The sequence below is a fragment of the Phyllobates terribilis genome, unplaced genomic scaffold (assembly GCF_046119375.1).
Source record: "Phyllobates terribilis strain yellow unplaced genomic scaffold, ASM4611937v1 Scaffold_40__1_contigs__length_11209783, whole genome shotgun sequence".
NCBI classification, from domain to species: Eukaryota; Metazoa; Chordata; class Amphibia; order Anura; family Dendrobatidae; genus Phyllobates; species Phyllobates terribilis.
Window position 1 is genome coordinate 8,773,123 of NW_027362800.1, and position 12,515 is coordinate 8,785,637.

General features: G+C 45.4%; 9 non-coding genes across 9 annotated transcripts; all 9 read right to left on the minus strand.

Moving 5' to 3' along the window:
* Window positions 1-988: 988 nt before the first annotated feature.
* Window positions 989-1,179, minus strand: LOC141185543 (U2 spliceosomal RNA). Its single transcript, XR_012260196.1, has one exon. It is a non-coding gene; the product is annotated as a U2 spliceosomal RNA (small nuclear RNA).
* A 1,121-nt stretch (window positions 1,180-2,300) lies between these two features.
* On the minus strand, window positions 2,301-2,491 carry LOC141191291 (U2 spliceosomal RNA). Its single transcript, XR_012265289.1, has one exon. It is a non-coding gene; the product is annotated as a U2 spliceosomal RNA (small nuclear RNA).
* Window positions 2,492-3,612: 1,121 nt separating this feature from the next.
* LOC141189795 (U2 spliceosomal RNA) lies at window positions 3,613-3,803 on the minus strand. Its single transcript, XR_012263839.1, has one exon. It is a non-coding gene; the product is annotated as a U2 spliceosomal RNA (small nuclear RNA).
* A 1,121-nt stretch (window positions 3,804-4,924) lies between these two features.
* LOC141184496 (U2 spliceosomal RNA) lies at window positions 4,925-5,115 on the minus strand. Its single transcript, XR_012259245.1, has one exon. It is a non-coding gene; the product is annotated as a U2 spliceosomal RNA (small nuclear RNA).
* A 1,125-nt stretch (window positions 5,116-6,240) lies between these two features.
* On the minus strand, window positions 6,241-6,431 carry LOC141189796 (U2 spliceosomal RNA). Its single transcript, XR_012263840.1, has one exon. It is a non-coding gene; the product is annotated as a U2 spliceosomal RNA (small nuclear RNA).
* Window positions 6,432-7,550: 1,119 nt separating this feature from the next.
* On the minus strand, window positions 7,551-7,741 carry LOC141189797 (U2 spliceosomal RNA). The gene has a single exon (XR_012263841.1). It is a non-coding gene; the product is annotated as a U2 spliceosomal RNA (small nuclear RNA).
* A 1,127-nt stretch (window positions 7,742-8,868) lies between these two features.
* Window positions 8,869-9,059, minus strand: LOC141184497 (U2 spliceosomal RNA). Its single transcript, XR_012259246.1, has one exon. It is a non-coding gene; the product is annotated as a U2 spliceosomal RNA (small nuclear RNA).
* A 1,123-nt stretch (window positions 9,060-10,182) lies between these two features.
* Window positions 10,183-10,373, minus strand: LOC141189798 (U2 spliceosomal RNA). The gene has a single exon (XR_012263842.1). It is a non-coding gene; the product is annotated as a U2 spliceosomal RNA (small nuclear RNA).
* Window positions 10,374-11,492: 1,119 nt separating this feature from the next.
* LOC141189799 (U2 spliceosomal RNA) lies at window positions 11,493-11,683 on the minus strand. The gene has a single exon (XR_012263843.1). It is a non-coding gene; the product is annotated as a U2 spliceosomal RNA (small nuclear RNA).
* Window positions 11,684-12,515: the final 832 nt, after the last annotated feature.

Below are 12,515 nucleotides of genomic sequence, written 5' to 3' on the forward strand. Positions count from 1 at the left end.
CTTGCTGCTGCTGCAATCCACGCGTTTTAGATCTGCATAACTCCACCTCTTTTAGCACAGTACCCTCAACCCCCGGCTGTTCCCACCCGCCTCAACACCGTTGGAAGGGAGGAGAACCAATTAAGGCGGGGGGGGGGGTGGAACGAGCAGCTGTCTACCCTTAGCAGGAGGGTTGCTGATTAATTACCTCTCCTGCTGCTGCTGCTGCTGGCTGTCCAGCAGCAGACTGAAGGTGGCTGCTGCTGTGCGCAGGTATATAAAGGCTCAGAGCCTATTATGACACGCGCAGCCAGCGTTCCATTGCCACATTCCGTCTACTGCAGGCGGGATACCTGGATGGCTGAATGTCACTGAGAAGCTCACAGAGACCGCCATAAGCAACAGTTTAAAAGAATGCCACAGACTAATCAACCAAACTTTTTGGGTTGGTTTCTCTTTTATAGTCCGCAGGCATTAAATGAAAGAAGTCAGTGTTCCAGCAGAGGGAGACAACGTTTCAGAAAAGGCATTGTAGCAAACCAAAAAAGAAATTTTAAGCACAGCAGAGTAACCAGCTCACATACCTGTTAGCTCAGGTGAGTTTAAAAGCCTGCTGTTGATAACAAGGGCATTTGCTAAATAGATGGTGTGTGTGCAACAATATACTGAAAGGTCAATTATATTGTGCAGCTTATCTCACCACCTGTAGTTATTTAGGTGAAAGCTCCAAAATGCTTGCCTAATATGTCTGTTTATCCAAAAGGAAGTATAGAGGGAGAGCTAGATAGATAGCATTGCATTACATTACATTACATGGCAATGCAATGCACAGTTGCTGAAGTTGAACCAAAATGAGCTTGTCATCTGGCTTCTGCAACTTTTAACATGAAAAATCCAATGAGGAGAAGAAAAGCAAAGCCAAAGAGTCCATCCCAAAATCCGACAAACAAGCAAAATGAACAAAAAGCATTGAATTCAATTCTTTCTGATTTTAGAAACTGCATTAAAGAAGGGGTGCACCGGTCCTGGAGATACTGCAATACCAGGTCAATGCGTGGAGTGGACAGAGCTAGCTCTTTTTCCATCTCCCTGTTCTAAAAATCCATTTAATATATGGTCCCGAGATAGGGGACGTATCAGATATTAAACTGATAAGAACAGATACTACACTTGATCTTAGCCAAAAGGCCGAGAAGCGATAACCAGAATTGGTTTCCGACTACGGTGCCACCCAAGGATTCTGAAAAGTCCATTTGTGGAGATGGCCACCTGGACTCCCGTTAAGAAGACATGCTGTCAACCTCTAGATCCCTCACATGCCTGCACTTTTCGGCTTGCTGCTGCTGCAATCCACGCGTTTTAGATCTGCATAACTCCACCTCTTTTAGCACAGTACCCTCAACCCCTGGCTGTTTCCACCCGCCTCAACACCGTTGGAAGGGAGGAGAACCAATTAAGGCGGGGGGGGGGGTGGAACGAGCAGCTGTCTACCCTTAGCAGGAGGGTTGCTGATTAATTACCTCTCCTGCTGCTGCTGCTGCTGGCTGTCCAGCAGCAGACTGAAGGTGGCTGCTGCTGTGCGCAGGTATATAAAGGCTCAGAGCCTATTATGACATGCGCAGCCAGCGTTCCATTGCCACATTCCGTCTACTGCAGGCGGGATACCTGGATGGCTGAATGTCACTGAGAAGCTCACAGAGACCGCCATAAGCAACAGTTTAAAAGAATGCCACAGACTAATCAACCAAACTTTTTGGGTTGGTTTCTCTTTTATAGTCTGCAGGCATTAAATGAAAGAAGTCAGTGTTCCAGCAGAGGGAGACAACGTTTCAGAAAAGGCATTGTAGCAAACCAAAAAAGAAATTTTAAGCGCAGCAGAGTAACCAGCTCACATACCTGTTAGCTCAGGTGAGTTTAAAAGGCTGCTGTTGATAACAAGGGCATTTGCTAAATAGATGGTGTGTGTGCAACAATATACTGAAAGGTCAATTATATTGTGCAGCTTATCTCACCACCTGTAGTTATTTAGGTGAAAGCTCCAAAATGCTTGCCTAATATGTCTGTTTATCCAAAAGGAAGTATAGAGGGAGAGCTAGATAGATAGCATTGCATTACATTACATTACATGGCAATGCAATGCACAGTTGCTGAAGTTGAACCAAAATGAGCTTGTCATCTGGCTTCTGCAACTTTTAACATGAAAAATCCAATGAGGAGAAGAAAAGCAAAGCCAAAGAGTCCATCCCAAAATCCGACAAACAAGCAAAATGAACAAAAAGCATTGAATTCAATTCTTTCTGATTTTAGAAACTGCATTAAAGAAGGGGTGCACCGGTCCTGGAGATACTGCAATACCAGGTCAATGCGTGGAGTGGACAGAGCAAGCTCTTTTTCCATCTCCCTGTTCTAAAAATCCATTTAATATATGGTCCCCATATAGGGGACGTATCAGATATTAAACTGATAAGAACAGATACTACACTTGATCTTAGCCAAAAGGCCGAGAAGCGATAACCAGAATTGGTTTCCGACTACGGTGCCACCCAAAGATTCTGAAAAGTCCATTTGTGGAGATGGCCACCTGGACTCCCGTTAAGAAGACATGCTGTCAACCTCTAGATCCCTCACATGCCTGCACTTTTCGGCTTGCTGCTGCTGCAATCCACGCGTTTTAGATCTGCATAACTCCACCTCTTTTAGCACAGTACCCTCAACCCCCGGCTGTTCCCACCCGCCTCAACACCGTTGGAAGGGAGGAGAACCAATTAAGGCGGGGGGGGGGGTGGAACGAGCAGCTGTCTACCCTTAGCAGGAGGGTTGCTGATTAATTACCTCTCCTGCTGCTGCTGCTGCTGGCTGTCCAGCAGCAGACTGAAGGTGGCTGCTGCTGTGCGCAGGTATATAAAGGCTCAGAGCCTATTATGACACGCGCAGCCAGCGTTCCATTGCCACATTCCGTCTACTGCAGGCGGGATACCTGGATGGCTGAATGTCACTGAGAAGCTCACAGAGACCGCCATAAGCAACAGTTTAAAAGAATGCCACAGACTAATCAACCAAACTTTTTGGGTTGGTTTCTCTTTTATAGTCTGCAGGCATTAAATGAAAGAAGTCAGTGTTCCAGCAGAGGGAGACAACGTTTCAGAAAAGGCATTGTAGCAAACCAAAAAAGAAATTTTAAGCGCAGCAGAGTAACCAGCTCACATACCTGTTAGCTCAGGTGAGTTTAAAAGGCTGCTGTTGATAACAAGGGCATTTGCTAAATAGATGGTGTGTGTGCAACAATATACTGAAAGGTCAATTATATTGTGCAGCTTATCTCACCACCTGTAGTTATTTAGGTGAAAGCTCCAAAATGCTTGCCTAATATGTCTGTTTATCCAAAAGGAAGTATAGAGGGAGAGCTAGATAGATAGCATTGCATTACATTACATTACATGGCAATGCAATGCACAGTTGCTGAAGTTGAACCAAAATGAGCTTGTCATCTGGCTTCTGCAACTTTTAACATGAAAAATCCAATGAGGAGAAGAAAAGCAAAGCCAAAGAGTCCATCCCAAAATCCGACAAACAAGCAAAATGAACAAAAAGCATTGAATTCAATTCTTTCTGATTTTAGAAACTGCATTAAAGAAGGGGTGCACCGGTCCTGGAGATACTGCAATACCAGGTCAATGCGTGGAGTGGACAGAGCAAGCTCTTTTTCCATCTCCCTGTTCTAAAAATCCATTTAATATATGGTCCCCAGATAGGGGACGTATCAGATATTAAACTGATAAGAACAGATACTACACTTGATCTTAGCCAAAAGGCCGAGAAGCGATAACCAGAATTGGTTTCCGACTACGGTGCCACCCAAGGATTCTGAAAAGTCCATTTGTGGAGATGGCCACCTGGACTCCCGTTAAGAAGACATGCTGTCAACCTCTAGATCCCTCACATGCCTGCACTTTTCGGCTTGCTGCTGCTGCAATCCACGCGTTTTAGATCTGCATAACTCCACCTCTTTTAGCACAGTACCCTCAACCCCCGGCTGTTCCCACCCGCCTCAACACCGTTGGAAGGGAGGAGAACCAATTAAGGCGGGGGGGGGGGTGGAACGAGCAGCTGTCTACCCTTAGCAGGAGGGTTGCTGATTAATTACCTCTCCTGCTGCTGCTGCTGCTGGCTGTCCAGCAGCAGACTGAAGGTGGCTGCTGCTGTGCGCAGGTATATAAAGGCTCAGAGCCTATTATGACACGCGCAGCCAGCGTTCCATTGCCACATTCCGTCTACTGCAGGCGGGATACCTGGATGGCTGAATGTCACTGAGAAGCTCACAGAGACCGCCATAAGCAACAGTTTAAAAGAATGCCACAGACTAATCAACCAAACTTTTTGGGTTGGTTTCTCTTTTATAGTCTGCAGGCATTAAATGAAAGAAGTCAGTGTTCCAGCAGAGGGAGACAACGTTTCAGAAAAGGCATTGTAGCAAACCAAAAAAGAAATTTTAAGCGCAGCAGAGAAACCAGCTCACATACCTGTTAGCTCAGGTGAGTTTAAAAGGCTGCTGCTGATAACAAGGGCATTTGCTAAATAGATGGTGTGTGTGCAACAATATACTGAAAGGTCAATTATATTGTGCAGCTTATCTCACCACCTGTAGTTATTTAGGTGAAAGCTCCAAAATGCTTGCCTAATATGTCTGTTTATCCAAAAGGAAGTATAGAGGGAGAGCTAGATAGATAGCATTGCATTACATTACATTACATGGCAATGCAATGCACAGTTGCTGAAGTTGAACCAAAATGAGCTTGTCATCTGGCTTCTGCAACTTTTAACATGAAAAATCCAATGAGGAGAAGAAAAGCAAAGCCAAAGAGTCCATCCCAAAATCCGACAAACAAGCAAAATGAACAAAAAGCATTGAATTCAATTCTTTCTGATTTTAGAAACTGCATTAAAGAAGGGGTGCACCGGTCCTGGAGATACTGCAATACCAGGTCAATGCGTGAAGTGGACAGAGCAAGCTCTTTTTCCATCTCCCTGTTCTAAAAATCCATTTAATATATGGTCCCCAGATAGGGGACGTATCAGATATTAAACTGATAAGAACAGATACTACACTTGATCTTAGCCAAAAGGCCGAGAAGCGATAACCAGAATTGGTTTCCGACTACGGTGCCACCCAAGGATTCTGAAAAGTCCATTTGTGGAGATGGCCACCTGGACTCCCGTTAAGAAGACATGCTGTCAACCTCTAGATCCCTCACATGCCTGCACTTATCGGCTTGCTGCTGCTGCAATCCACGCGTTTTAGATCTGCATAACTCCACCTCTTTTAGCACAGTACCCTCAACCCCCGGCTGTTCCCACCCGCCTCAACACCGTTGGAAGGGAGGAGAACCAATTAAGGCGGGGGGGGGGGGGGGTGGAACGAGCAGCTGTCTACCCTTAGCAGGAGGGTTGCTGATTAATTACCTCTCCTGCTGCTGCTGCTGCTGGCTGTCCAGCAGCAGAATGAAGGTGGCTGCTGCTGTGCGCAGGTATATAAAGGCTCAGAGCCTATTATGACACGCGCAGCCAGCGTTCCATTGCCACATTCCGTCTACTGCATGCGGGATGCCTGGATGGCTGAATGTCACTGAGAAGCTCACAGAGACCGCCATAAGCAACAGTTTAAAAGAATGCCACAGACTAATCAACCAAACTTTTTGGGTTGGTTTCTCTTTTATAGTCTGCAGGCATTAAATGAAAGAAGTCAGTGTTCCAGCAGAGGGAGACAACGTTTCAGAAAAGGCATTGTAGCAAACCAAAAAAGAAATTTTAAGCGCAGCAGAGTAACCAGCTCACATACCTGTTAGCTCAGGTGAGTTTAAAAGGCTGCTGTTGATAACAAGGGCATTTGCTAAATAGATGGTGTGTGTGCAACAATATACTGAAAGGTCAATTATATTGTGCAGCTTATCTCACCACCTGTAGTTATTTAGGTGAAAGCTCCAAAATGCTTGCCTAATATGTCTGTTTATCCAAAAGGAAGTATAGAGGGAGAGCTAGATAGATAGCATTGCATTACATTACATTACATGGCAATGCAATGCACAGTTGCTGAAGTTGAACCAAAATGAGCTTGTCATCTGGCTTCTGCAACTTTTAACATGAAAAATCCAATGAGGAGAAGAAAAGCAAAGCCAAAGAGTCCATCCCAAAATCCGACAAACAAGCAAAATGAACAAAAAGCATTGAATTCAATTCTTTCTGATTTTAGAAACTGCATTAAAGAAGGGGTGCACCGGTCCTGGAGATACTGCAATACCAGGTCAATGCGTGGAGTGGACAGAGCAAGCTCTTTTTCCATCTCCCTGTTCTAAAAATCCATTTAATATATGGTCCCCAGATAGGGGACGTATCAGATATTAAACTGATAAGAACAGATACTACACTTGATCTTAGCCAAAAGGCCGAGAAGCGATAACCAGAATTGGTTTCCGACTACGGTGCCACCCAAGGATTCTGAAAAGTCCATTTGTGGAGATGGCCACCTGGACTCCCGTTAAGAAGACATGCTGTCAACCTCTAGATCCCTCACATGCCTGCACTTTTCGGCTTGCTGCTGCTGCAATCCACGCGTTTTAGATCTGCATAACTCCACCTCTTTTAGCACAGTACCCTCAACCCCCGGCTGTTCCCACCCGCCTCAACACCGTTGGAAGGGAGGAGAACCAATTAAGGCGGGGGGGGGGTGGAACGAGCAGCTGTCTACCCTTAGCAGGAGGGTTGCTGATTAATTACCTCTCCTGCTGCTGCTGCTGCTGGCTGTCCAGCAGCAGACTGAAGGTGGCTGCTGCTGTGCGCAGGTATATAAAGGCTCAGAGCCTATTATGACACGCGCAGCCAGCGTTCCATTGCCACATTCCGTCTACTGCAGGCGGGATACCTGGATGGCTGAATGTCACTGAGAAGCTCACAGAGACCGCCATAAGCAACAGTTTAAAAGAATGCCACAGACTAATCAACCAAACTTTTTGGGTTGGTTTCTCTTTTATAGTCTGCAGGCATTAAATGAAAGAAGTCAGTGTTCCAGCAGAGGGAGACAACGTTTCAGAAAAGGCATTGTAGCAAACCAAAAAAGAAATTTTAAGCGCAGCAGAGTAACCAGCTCACATACCTGTTAGCTCAGGTGAGTTTAAAAGGCTGCTGTTGATAACAAGGGCATTTGCTAAATAGATGGTGTGTGTGCAACAATATACTGAAAGGTCAATTATATTGTGCAGCTTATCTCACCACCTGTAGTTATTTAGGTGAAAGCTCCAAAATGCTTGCCTAATATGTCTGTTTATCCAAAAGGAAGTATAGAGGGAGAGCTAGATAGATAGCATTGCATTACATTACATTACATGGCAATGCAATGCACAGTTGCTGAAGTTGAACCAAAATGAGCTTGTCATCTGGCTTCTGCAACTTTTAACATGAAATTCCAATGAGGAGAAGAAAAGCAAAGCCAAAGAGTCCATCCCAAAATCCGACAAACAAGCAAAATGAACAAAAAGCATTGAATTCAATTCTTTCTGATTTTAGAAACTGCATTAAAGAAGGGGTGCACCGGTCCTGGAGATACTGCAATACCAGGTCAATGCGTGGAGTGGACAGAGCAAGCTCTTTTTCCATCTCCCTGTTCTAAAAATCCATTTAATATATGGTCCCCAGATAGGGGACGTATCAGATATTAAACTGATAAGAACAGATACTACACTTGATCTTAGCCAAAAGGCCGAGAAGCGATAACCAGAATTGGTTTCCAACTACGGTGCCACCCAAGGATTCTGAAAAGTCCATTTGTGGAGATGGCCACCTGGACTCCGTTAAGAAGACATGCTGTCAACCTCTAGATCCCTCACATGCCTGCACTTTTCGGCTTGCTGCTGCTGCAATCCACGCGTTTTAGATCCGCATAACTCCACCTCTTTTAGCACAGTACCCTCAACCCCCGGCTGTTCCCACCCGCCTCAACACCGTTGGAAGGGAGGAGAACCAATTGAGGCGGGGGGGGGGGGGGGGGGTGGAACGAGCAGCTGTCTACCCTTAGCAGGAGGATTGCTGATTAATTACCTCTCCTGCTGCTGCTGCTGCTGGCTGTCCAGCAGCAGACTGAAGGTGGCTGCTGCTGTGCGCAGGTATATAAAGGCTCAGAGCCTATTATGACACGCGCAGCCAGCGTTCCATTGCCACATTCCGTCTACTGCAGGCGGGATACCTGGATGGCTGAATGTCACTGAGAAGCTCACAGAGACCGCCATAAGCAACAGTTTAAAAGAATGCCACAGACTAATCAACCAAACTTTTTGGGTTGGTTTCTCTTTTATAGTCTGCAGGCATTAAATGAAAGAAGTCAGTGTTCCAGCAGAGGGAGACAACGTTTCAGAAAAGGCATTGTAGCAAACCAAAAAAGAAATTTTAAGCGCAGCAGAGAAACCAGCTCACATACCTGTTAGCTCAGGTGAGTTTAAAAGGCTGCTGTTGATAACAAGGGCATTTGCTAAATAGATGGTGTGTGTGCAACAATATACTGAAAGGTCAATTATATTGTGCAGCTTATCTCACCACCTGTAGTTATTTAGGTGAAAGCTCCAAAATGCTTGCCTAATATGTCTGTTTATCCAAAAGGAAGTATAGAGGGAGAGCTAGATAGATAGCATTGCATTACATTACATTACATGGCAATGCAATGCACAGTTGCTGAAGTTGAACCAAAATGAGCTTGTCATCTGGCTTCTGCAACTTTTAACATGAAAAATCCAATGAGGAGAAGAAAAGCAAAGCCAAAGAGTCCATCCCAAAATCCGACAAACAAGCAAAATGAACAAAAAGCATTGAATTCAATTCTTTCTGATTTTAGAAACTGCATTAAAGAAGGGGTGCACCGGTCCTGGAGATACTGCAATACCAGGTCAATGCGTGAAGTGGACAGAGCAAGCTCTTTTTCCATCTCCCTGTTCTAAAAATCCATTTAATATATGGTCCCCAGATAGGGGACGTATCAGATATTAAACTGATAAGAACAGATACTACACTTGATCTTAGCCAAAAGGCCGAGAAGCGATAACCAGAATTGGTTTCCGACTACGGTGCCACCCAAGGATTCTGAAAAGTCCATTTGTGGAGATGGCCACCTGGACTCCCGTTAAGAAGACATGCTGTCAACCTCTAGATCCCTCACATGCCTGCACTTATCGGCTTGCTGCTGCTGCAATCCACGCGTTTTAGATCTGCATAACTCCACCTCTTTTAGCACAGTACCCTCAACCCCCGGCTGTTCCCACCCGCCTCAACACCGTTGGAAGGGAGGAGAACCAATTAAGGCGGGGGGGGGGGGGTGGAACGAGCAGCTGTCTACCCTTAGCAGGAGGGTTGCTGATTAATTACCTCTCCTGCTGCTGCTGCTGCTGGCTGTCCAGCAGCAGAATGAAGGTGGCTGCTGCTGTGCGCAGGTATATAAAGGCTCAGAGCCTATTATGACACGCGCAGCCAGCGTTCCATTGCCACATTCCGTCTACTGCATGCGGGATGCCTGGATGGCTGAATGTCACTGAGAAGCTCACAGAGACCGCCATAAGCAACAGTTTAAAAGAATGCCACAGACTAATCAACCAAACTTTTTGGGTTGGTTTCTCTTTTATAGTCTGCAGGCATTAAATGAAAGAAGTCAGTGTTCCAGCAGAGGGAGACAACGTTTCAGAAAAGGCATTGTAGCAAACCAAAAAAGAAATTTTAAGCGCAGCAGAGTAACCAGCTCACATACCTGTTAGCTCAGGTGAGTTTAAAAGGCTGCTGTTGATAACAAGGGCATTTGCTAAATAGATGGTGTGTGTGCAACAATATACTGAAAGGTCAATTATATTGTGCAGCTTATCTCACCACCTGTAGTTATTTAGGTGAAAGCTCCAAAATGCTTGCCTAATATGTCTGTTTATCCAAAAGGAAGTATAGAGGGAGAGCTAGATAGATAGCATTGCATTACATTACATTACATGGCAATGCAATGCACAGTTGCTGAAGTTGAACCAAAATGAGCTTGTCATCTGGCTTCTGCAACTTTTAACATGAAAAATTCAATGAGGAGAAGAAAAGCAAAGCCAAAGAGTCCATCCCAAAATCCGACAAACAAGCAAAATGAACAAAAAGCATTGAATTCAATTCTTTCTGATTTTAGAAACTGCATTAAAGAAGGGGTGCACCGGTCCTGGAGATACTGCAATACCAGGTCAATGCGTGGAGTGGACAGAGCAAGCTCTTTTTCCATCTCCCTGTTCTAAAAATCCATTTAATATATGGTCCCCAGATAGGGGACGTATCAGATATTAAACTGATAAGAACAGATACTACACTTGATCTTAGCCAAAAGGCCGAGAAGCGATAACCAGAATTGGTTTCCGACTACGGTGCCACCCAAGGATTCTGAAAAGTCCATTTGTGGAGATGGCCACCTGGACTCCCGTTAAGAAGACATGCTGTCAACCTCTAGATCCCTCACATGCCTGCACTTTTCGGCTTGCTGCTGCTGCAATCCACGCGTTTTAGATCTGCATAACTCCACCTCTTTTAGCACAGTACCCTCAACCCCCGGCTGTTCCCACCCGCCTCAACACCGTTGGAAGGGAGGAGAACCAATTAAGGCGGGGGGGGGGTGGAACGAGCAGCTGTCTACCCTTAGCAGGAGGGTTGCTGATTAATTACCTCTCCTGCTGCTGCTGCTGCTGGCTGTCCAGCAGCAGACTGAAGGTGGCTGCTGCTGTGCGCAGGTATATAAAGGCTCAGAGCCTATTATGACACGCGCAGCCAGCGTTCCATTGCCACATTCCGTCTACTGCAGGCGGGATACCTGGATGGCTGAATGTCACTGAGAAGCTCACAGAGACCGCCATAAGCAACAGTTTAAAAGAATGCCACAGACTAATCAACCAAACTTTTTGGGTTGGTTTCTCTTTTATAGTCTGCAGGCATTAAATGAAAGAAGTCAGTGTTCCAGCAGAGGGAGACAACGTTTCAGAAAAGGCATTGTAGCAAACCAAAAAAGAAATTTTAAGCGCAGCAGAGTAACCAGCTCACATACCTGTTAGCTCAGGTGAGTTTAAAAGGCTGCTGTTGATAACAAGGGCATTTGCTAAATAGATGGTGTGTGTGCAACAATATACTGAAAGGTCAATTATATTGTGCAGCTTATCTCACCACCTGTAGTTATTTAGGTGAAAGCTCCAAAATGCTTGCCTAATATGTCTGTTTATCCAAAAGGAAGTATAGAGGGAGAGCTAGATAGATAGCATTGCATTACATTACATTACATGGCAATGCAATGCACAGTTGCTGAAGTTGAACCAAAATGAGCTTGTCATCTGGCTTCTGCAACTTTTAACATGAAATTCCAATGAGGAGAAGAAAAGCAAAGCCAAAGAGTCCATCCCAAAATCCGACAAACAAGCAAAATGAACAAAAAGCATTGAATTCAATTCTTTCTGATTTTAGAAACTGCATTAAAGAAGGGGTGCACCGGTCCTGGAGATACTGCAATACCAGGTCAATGCGTGGAGTGGACAGAGCAAGCTCTTTTTCCATCTCCCTGTTCTAAAAATCCATTTAATATATGGTCCCCAGATAGGGGACGTATCAGATATTAAACTGATAAGAACAGATACTACACTTGATCTTAGCCAAAAGGCCGAGAAGCGATAACCAGAATTGGTTTCCAACTACGGTGCCACCCAAGGATTCTGAAAAGTCCATTTGTGGAGATGGCCACCTGGACTCCGTTAAGAAGACATGCTGTCAACCTCTAGATCCCTCACATGCCTGCACTTTTCGGCTTGCTGCTGCTGCAATCCACGCGTTTTAGATCCGCATAACTCCACCTCTTTTAGCACAGTACCCTCAACCCCCGGCTGTTCCCACCCGCCTCAACACCGTTGGAAGGGAGGAGAACCAATTGAGGCGGGGGGGGGGGGGGTGGAACGAGCAGCTGTCTACCCTTAGCAGGAGGATTGCTGATTAATTACCTCTCCTGCTGCTGCTGCTGCTGGCTGTCCAGCAGCAGACTGAAGGTGGCTGCTGCTGTGCGCAGGTATATAAAGGCTCAGAGCCTATTATGACACGCGCAGCCAGCGTTCCATTGCCACATTCCGTCTACTGCAGGCGGGATACCTGGATGGCTGAATGTCACTGAGAAGCTCACAGAGACCGCCATAAGCAACAGTTTAAAAGAATGCCACAGACTAATCAACCAAACTTTTTGGGTTGGTTTCTCTTTTATAGTCTGCAGGCATTAAATGAAAGAAGTCAGTGTTCCAGCAGAGGGAGACAACGTTTCAGAAAAGGCATTGTAGCAAACCAAAAAAGAAATTTTAAGCGCAGCAGAGAAACCAGCTCACATACCTGTTAGCTCAGGTGAGTTTAAAAGGCTGCTGTTGATAACAAGGGCATTTGCTAAATAGATGGTGTGTGTGCAACAATATACTGAAAGGTCAATTATATTGTGCAGCTTATCTCACCACCTGTAGTTATTTAGG